Here is an 8,968-nt window from a genome sequence, read left to right as displayed (position 1 = left end):
AATGTTCATTTGAAAATCACATTAAGTGTTAAATGATATTTTAAAAGATTTTTCACATCGACTTTCTGAAATGTATTTTACTAAAGACCAAAATCAGCCTCTCTGACATTGTTTTATAATTTTTCTTTAGCATTTCATCTCTTCACATGCTACTAAACTATTACATGTAACTTATTTTGAGGTACAAGATGCTCTTGTGACCTCTCAAGGCAAGAGTTTGATAACCTCAGTGGAAGCATATTCATCACTATCAAGAAGCTAAAGATATCAGGCAAAGACACAGAGCTACCAGAGGCAGCCTGGGAAGGGGGAAAACTGTAAAGAAGGGGTATGTAGAAACCGCAACACATTTACTCTAAACTTAATACTCCATTCTAGTCACTCTGTGGTTCCATTTGGTTTCGTGGCAGTCCATCCTCTATTCCCACAAATGACTTGACATCCAGGGTAGACCTCATTTCCCATGAAACCACCTAAGGAAACTTCTGACTCATACCATAGGGCGTTGAAGTCACAGGAGTACTGGAGTCTGGATGTATGAAGGGAGTCAACCACCTGGCAGAAATCCTTGCCTCCCTCTGATCATGTTAAGCCACCTCAGATCATGTTATTGGTGATCTTTCCAGAATAGGAGGCTTCACAGTCAGCCTGAAGCAGCAGTGGGGTATCTAGGCTCTGAAGTATGTCTGGTTTACTGACTGTGAGGAAAAGAAAGAATGAAAACATGTGTATGTAGGCAACAATCCAGTGTTGAAACAGCTGGCAAGCAATGGAGTGTTCCCAAAGATACTATGTCCCAGTTAGGAACTATGGCTTTTTGATCCCAGAATACTCATTATTGATATCCCTCCTGAAAGTAACCACAGCACTTTCTGCGTGTGCCATGATTACATTCTGGGGATCAGCTTATTTGTTGTGTAGTTTTCTCTTGTACCTGCAGAACCTGTGTGTACCGGGCAGTTCAAAACATTTGCAGTTCAGAAGCCAGTGGGATGAATTTGGACATGTGCCTGGTTGTGGAGGGACTACAAAGAAAGGGAAGTGGGCCCTGATCACCACAAAGTGAGGGTGTTAACCCAGTGATGGATGAGGCACTGAGTGCCAGAAGTGCACAAGATGTGGATGAGAGATCCTGGGATTACCTGGGCTTTGAGGGTCACAGAGGAATAGAGATTGATCAACATGGTGTTATTGTTCAGGGTCTGCCCATTAAAGTTGGGGTGGCTGATGATCTTGTTAGCAGTGACAAACTGATCATTGCCCTCAAGGATGTTCTCTCTCAGTCTCACTTTGATGCAGCTATTGGGAGGATGAAGGACAGTAGAGGCTCGCTCTGTGGTGCAACCAACTCCAAGTTTCTGAAGCTTCCCACTCATCTGTGGCTTTAAAGGCTGTGAGAAAGCTTGTCTCGTTTTCATAGGAGGAGAACTGTAGGTCGTGAACTTGTTTGGCACCTCCTTACTTTACTATTCATAGAGATATGGTATTTGGGGGGATAGAGTGAAGGACTGCAGATATAGGTTTCTTTTCATTCTGTGAAACCAAAAGACCTTCATGAATCCACTGGTGAGGACTGAAGGAGCTATATGAAGCACATCTCATCCTCTGCATCCTTGGTAACTACACAGGAACTTTTAATCATCTATTGTTTTTCTATTGTAAGAACTGTTGTGCTGTTGTGCCTCAACAACTGGGGCAAGATCTTGTGTCCAGCCACTAACAGTATGAGCTGTGATCTTGTGAGAGGCTCAATTCCTTGCTTTTAACTCCAAACCTATTGCATCACAATCTATACTGTGAGCTTATGGAACCATGTTTTACCAAGTTTTTTTTTTAAATCTTTCTCACTCATTATCAATAGTGAGAGACCATTGTGGGGACAGTGTTTATCATCCCCTTATACAGAATAAGTGCAATAACAGAAGAAAATGAATGAAGTCTATTTCAGCCATGTTCTTGAAAAATTCTGATTACACTTCCCTAAGATAAGTCCTAGGTAGCATTTGTGACAATCCTTGCCTGCTTCTTCACTGGTTTCTATGAGAAAATTTCTATTTCCTTTCATGGCACATTCTTCTACATATTTTGTTTTCTGCTCAGTGTTTGAAACATACTATGGGTCTATGGTCACTCAAACCCCATGAATATCACTGGCTGCCAGCAACTTCTCTCTTACATGTCTTTCCTCTCTCCCCAATAACTTTATCACTTGCCCATACTGATGCCTGTCACAAAGATACCCTCCTCTGTGGGAACTGCAGTCAGGGAACCATCAGTTAGTACTTGTAGCAGTGAGCCACAGATACCCACTGGTCACTGATTTGGGAGTTACCACAGAAGTGGAGGCCAGAGTGCAAGGATACCTGTTAGGGCACAGAATTCTCTTGATAGGTGTATCCTCCTATGATCTTGTCATCATCATTATCACGAAAAGCCACTAGAATGGAGATAAAAGGAGAAGCAAATTCATTAAGACATTGGAGGGTAGATCCCTCAGATCTACATCAACCTCCAAATATTTTAGTGTTATTTTCTGAGCAAAATGCCTATGAAATAAAGGAACACATACTTTGCAATAAGCACCACAGGATTTAAGTTTCCAGACTGGCAGAGACTATAGGACATAAGAACAATTTTGTGGAATCTAATTACATGTCAGTTTTTTAACCCATTGCTTGCTTCACTCTGAAATTCTTCAGTTGTTTATGCTACAGCAAATGGACTTTTCAGGGTATCACTTAGATATGGCTACCTAGGAAAATCCCTAGGCTACACAGACTGTGTCTGTGTTGTTCCTAACTCCTTAAATCACTGAACTGTGTACCGTGAGGCCTGAATGGAAAGGTGCTCTCCAGCAAAGTCAGGTAGAACAAATGAGGGACCACAAGCTGGCCAATATAACATTAGTTATTAACTTTGGCTGCAACCTGGTAATATTAAAGTCATCGGGGACTTTAAAACCCTGTGTACAAGGCACAGTAATTCATCAAAATTACTAAGGCTGAGAATTTGATAAATCTGTTTTAAAAAAAAGCCTTGAGGCACATTTCCCTTAACAGACTCTTTTGTGAGGGATTCCCAGAGCTATTTCATTGGAGGAATGTGTTTGCCAGGTCATTCTGAGGAGCCTCTCTTAGTGATCACAGCTATGGATCTGACACAGGGTTTTGGAGATGGTGGACTCATGGAAGTGTGAGAAAGGTGAAGACTGAGAGATTACAACAGCTGGAAGTAGGATATCAAAGGGTAAATTTACTACTGGAGAGAAGGTAGGTGAGTTGGCTGAGGTGGAAGACAGAGTCCATGTAGTCCAGTTAATTGGAAAGACAGGGCCGGACTTAGCATGGAACTTAAAAGCAGCTCCCATAATAGCCAGAATCAGGAGTGCACTCATGGTGGCTGAAAGTGATGAGCACTGAAGAAGGCCCTATTTTATAACCCTACAGAGCAAGAAGACTGTCTATGAAAGTGGCGGTAGGGTCTCATGACTTCTGACCAAACAAATACAATAGTTTCCCCTTCCTTTATTCTTGCATCACCTCTGCTTTTATTCTTTCTTGGCACCAGGTGACCTTCAGGTGTAAAGGAGAATCTTATTCTCCCAGAGGAGAGGACAGAACAGCTGATCCTTTAAAGGATGCTGGAATGGAGGAAACAGTGATAGTCAATCTGTCTATGCAGCGCTGCTTTACTAGACTAAATCTATGGGTGTTAGAAAATAAAGTCTGTATAAGAGGCTCAGAAATTCTTTTTTGATGGTAGGTTGGTTTTAGTAACTTTGAAGAAGGACTGATTCTGGTAGATAATGGGTTTCTGTGAGTCCCCAACACTCGCAGAGTCTATCGGTGTTTTCTAAATTTCTTTGCTCTAACATGACGAATCTACTTCATAGGAAATGGAAATTTAAGAGCTCTATGGACCAGCACTGGAACATCACTGATGGTAAGAAAGGAGGTAGAGTTCCTAGCAAGTGTGGGCTTTTACATACTCTGCTTCCTAACTAGGCTTATGGATTTCAGACATGGTGAAAGGGAAAGGGTAAGGGTTGAGTAGGAAATGTCTTACTTTGTTAGTGGAGTAAAGAGCTACATCAACACAGTGCTCCACTTTGATCTCAATTTCAAGATATTTGCCTCTCACACTCATGTCATATTAAGGGCACCCAGGAACACAGAGAGTATACAAACAATACTGCAGATATAGACAATGATGATTCTAAGGCTCAATAATGTTGCACTGAATATCTGTACTAAACATAGCTACCCCTATTCTAGGATAAACAGCCTATGGTAGAAGTCTACACCCATTTACAAGAAAAGAAAGGTTTGGGGCCATGTTCAATATGGTTTCTGAACAAGAATGAGGTACAGGTAGAAATGAGAGGTTTATGGATATTTTTACTATATATGTAACAAGAGTATGTTGTATTAATCAGTGGTGACTCTTGTATTGAATTAAGTTTTTTTTTTTCAACTTAAATCATCTCTAAGACTTGGTTTCCATTTTACTAGAGGACAAACCAGCCATAGAAGGGCAGTGCCTGACTGTGTGTCAGCTTGTGCCTATTTATAAGACCCAATTGGAGGGTCCTTCCTGTCTGATGCTTTTCGCTTCACTGACCCCAGTTATAGGAAATATATGTTGGGGGTGAGATCACATTTGAGTTCTCTGAAAACTAGTGATGATTCTGGAGTTACCTAGTAATGGAGGAGAAGTTTAGCTACGATTGTGACAACTGGGTTGGGGAGGAGGGTAAACTGACTGGAGGTGGAGGAATTAGAAATCAGAAGAAACTGCAGGCAATGTCAACATGGGCTTCGTAGCATATGTTGTGGTCCTATTACTGCCAGGGCTGGATGAGATTCACATCCCTGAACAGGAACTCAGCGTTGTCATCTCTGTATCCTGTTTCTCATTTATTTCCTCCTGGCTTTATACTTACGTGGAAGGACTATCATATTGCCATGTCTGTCAGGTTTTCCTGACTATTCACATGCTTTCACTTTCACAAACATGCTAGTACAAGGTGTTCAGAAAGAAATGATTTGGATGGATTCCTTTTCACCTGAGAAGTTATCTAAAACTGACATGCTGCCCCAAGGCCACAAGAAGATAGAGAAATTGTTAGAGCACGTGAGACTGGCTGCAGGTGGCAACCAGTGTAATCTACTGACAATCAAATCAGAGGTCCCAATGGACAAATTACACACCCATTTTCCTTCCGGCATTTGTCTTCCTAGAAGAGTCTGAACACAGAATTTTCAGTTTGCCTGATAGCGCACTGTTTCTTGCCACACTGTGTAAAGGGGGCCATCTGAGGACAATTTCTGTATTTGGTGTTTTTTTATTTGGAGTGTGAAGTCCAGATTGCCCCAAAGTTAATAGCTACTGTTATATTGGCCAGCTTCTAGTCCCTCATTTGGTCTACCTGACCACTCCTTTGCAGTGGAGTTTCTCTGGGTGGTCTGTAGAGAAGAGGTGGAAGTTTCTAGATTCCACATGGTTGTTTTCATATCTAAACCACTCTGGAATTTTCTCAGATTGCCTTAGTCATTACTTCCTTATTTCTGATGCCTTTTACTACTCTACTTCCACTTTTTAATTTGAGGATGTGTTCCCCTTTTATCTCAACTATTTTCTTCCATTGTTTCCCCTAACCTATTATTTTTTCATAGTATACTTTCATTTTATCCAATTAAATTTGCTTCCTGATATTGTTGTGCCCAGGTGGCAAGACCCCCAAGCAAGACCACCACAGAGCCATTATCCAATGCAAGCACACAGAGGTTTTTTAATAACAAAACAAGCAAGCCCAGAACGTGGTCCCCTCCTGACACAGCAGGTGGAGGAGAACGGCCCCCAGCACTCGCTTTAAGAGGTTTATATAGGAAAGGTTTACTTGCAGCTTGGGATTGGACGAGGGGGCTAGGGGGGAGGTAGTTCTTTGAAGTTACTGGCTGAACTATAAGCATGAGGTTACTGATGGCTAGCAGGATTCAGGGTTTCTACAGAAACATATTTTTTTTTACTCCCTATGTCCTGCTTTTGTTGAACCCAGGATATACAAATTCAGATTAATTGTTGCAGTATTGCTCTCCTATAAGTTCAATTTCTGGTCAGTTGAGCCCATTACTCCCCATATCTTGTTTTACCAAGTCCAGGATATATAGATTTATTGTCCCAGCCTTATAAGTTCAACTTCTGGTCACTTCTAAAACTGCTGGTCAGCAAATACCTTTGGAAGAGGAGAAGGGGAAGTATCTCTCAAGATAGCTACTGATTTTTCCCTTTCAATCTGTTAGGTCCATTTGAATCTTACTGTCTATTAGTTCTGTTGTTTCTCTGTGTAATTTTTGTGGTAGACCTGTCCATTGGTGAGAGTGGAATGGTGAGGTCTCCCTCTATTAATGTGTAGGTTCAATGTGTGATTTAAGCTTTAGCAATGATTCTTTTACAAATGTGGGTGCCCTTATATTTGGGGCATAGATATTTAGAATTGAGGCATCATCTAGGTGTATTTTCCCTTTGATGAGTATAAAATGTCCTTCTCCATCTTTTTTGATTCGTTTTGGTTTGACATCTATTTTGGTAGATATTAGGGTAACTATACCAGCTTACTTCTTAGGTCCATTTGGTTAGAAAAACTTTTCAACCCTTTACCCTGAGGTAATGTCTGTCTTTGATATTGAGATGTATCAAGCACAATCCTAATTAGTCTTAATCAATAAAAACCCAGATTCAGGTATCAAGGGTGAAGCAGAAAAGCCAGCAACCAGAGACTTCTTAGGTCTATGAAATCTCAGACCAAATGGGTGGTCCTTTCTCAAGGAATCCTCAGACTGAATGGGCCTAGAATCTGTCTCCACCCACCTTATATTTCAGTCTCCACCTTCTGATTGTGCTGGAACCAAAGGTGTGAGACACCACTGCCTGGCTCTGTTTTGTTTTAGACTGGTTCAATCTCATGTAGCACAGGCTGGCCTTGAATTCCTGATCTTCTGCTTCTTCCTCTCAAGTGCTGGGATTAAGTATGTGTGCCACCACTGCCTGGCCTCTATGATTAACTAGTGGCTAGCTACACCCTCGGATTTCCAGGCAAGCTTTATTTGTCAGAATACAAACAAAATATCATACAAAAGGTGTGTTTTGTGTATACAACAGAAGGGTGGATCTTATTTTCACATCTATTCTGTTAGCTTGTGTCTTTTTATTGGCAAATTGAATCCAGTGATTTTGAGATAATAACAACCAGTGATTGGTTATTTTAGAGGGGGTAGTGTATGTGATTGTGTGTGTGTGTGTGTGTGTGTGTGTGTGTGTGTGTGTGTGTGTGTGTTTCCCTTCTTTGGGTTTTGCCAGTATGAGATTATTGCCTGTGTTTTCATGGGTGTAGCTCACATACTTTGGTTGGAGTTTTCCTTCTAATAATTTCTCTAGGGATTAATTTGTGTATAGATGTTGTTTAAATTTTACTTTGTCATGAAATATCTTGTTTTCTCCATCTACAGTGATTGAAAGTTTTTTTTAGGTATATTAGTCTGGGCTGGCATCTGTGCTCTCTTAGAGTCTACAAGACATCAGTCCAGGGCTTTCTGGCTTTTAGGATCACCTTTGAAGAGTCAGGTGTGATTCTGATAGGTCTGCATTTATATCTTACTCTTCTTACTCTTGCAGCTTTTAATATTCTTTGTTCTGTATGTTTAGTATTTTGATTATTATGTGGTGGGGACATTTTCTTTTCTGATCCAATCTGTGGTTTTCTATAAGTTTCTTGTACCTTTGTAGGCATTTCCTTCTTAATGTTAAATTTTTTCTATGATTTTGTTAAATATGTACTCTGGGGTTTTGAGCTGAGATTCTTCTCCTTCTATTCCTATTATGCTTAGGTTTGATGTTTTTCGTAGTGTTCCAGGTTTCCTGGATATTTTGTACCAGGGATTTTTTTTTTTTTTTAGATTTAACATTTTCTTTGACCAATGAATCTATTTCTTACATTGAATCTTCAACATCTGAAATTCTTCTATCTGTTGAATTCTATTGGTTGTCATAGCAAGCTGGTGTCTGTCTGGTGGTACCATATTGCCCTGGTGGTTGTTGATTATATCTTACACTGGCATTTAGGCTTCTGGTCTTGGTATGATTATAGGTCTAGGTCCTGATTTCTGATTTGTCTTTGTTAGATGAGCGTTCTGTTCCTTGGTTTCTGTTTCCTCTTTGGTCTTCTAGTCTTTGAGGCCTGGATTTCTAGTGGCCAGTGTGACCTCTGATCTAGTAGGGAGTCCCTGTCCAAGTTGGAGGCTGGTCTTCAGGTGGTTAGCTGGGCCTTTTGTGTAGCAGAGGGTCTCTGTTCTTCTGACTGGTGTGGCCTATTTTTCTGACTGCTGTGGTCTTCATGTGTTCTTTCAGATAGTGTAGGCTATCTTAGCCAATAAAGTCTGATGGAATTGGGGAGAAGGGCTGGGCTTGGGGAAGATGATGAGGTTGGAGGGCTTTGGAGGCAGAATGATTTTTGGGGTTATAAACGGATGTGAACTGATGTGGACTGCACTCAAGCAGTAAAATTCCACTGAATGACTCTAAATTTTTTATTTCTCATTTTTCCTCTATTGTCTCATTTTTCCTCTATTTCCTCTATTGTCATTGTCAATAAGGCCATTGAAACATATTTCCATACCTCTTATTGTTTCTTAATGACTGAGGTTTAATAGTAATTATCAGGTGGACAAATTGAAGAATCACACAGAAGACACATTTGTGGGTACCATATGAAGGAATATATATATATATATATATATATATATATATATATATATATATATCACTCCTGGGACCCTTCAATGAACAGTTATCTGTATGATGTTAATTGGTGTGGGAACATTCATATGAGACTTCAGAATATTATTCAATGGGCTGTATTAAAGACGAAATTTTAAAAAAAAATGAAAAGTTGAGCACAGCATGCATTATT

The 8,968-nt window shown here is 40.3% G+C and overlaps 1 pseudogene; it reads right to left on the bottom strand.

The window, feature by feature from the left end:
- Positions 1-331: 331 nt before the first annotated feature.
- LOC102918855 (trypsin-4-like) lies at positions 332-8,078 on the bottom strand (annotated as a pseudogene).
- Between the last annotated feature and the right edge of the window lie 890 nt (positions 8,079-8,968).

The sequence above is a fragment of the Peromyscus maniculatus genome, chromosome 3 (assembly GCF_049852395.1).
Source record: "Peromyscus maniculatus bairdii isolate BWxNUB_F1_BW_parent chromosome 3, HU_Pman_BW_mat_3.1, whole genome shotgun sequence".
Taxonomy (NCBI): Eukaryota; Metazoa; Chordata; class Mammalia; order Rodentia; family Cricetidae; genus Peromyscus; species Peromyscus maniculatus.
This window is presented reverse-complemented; position numbering and strand designations above follow the sequence as displayed.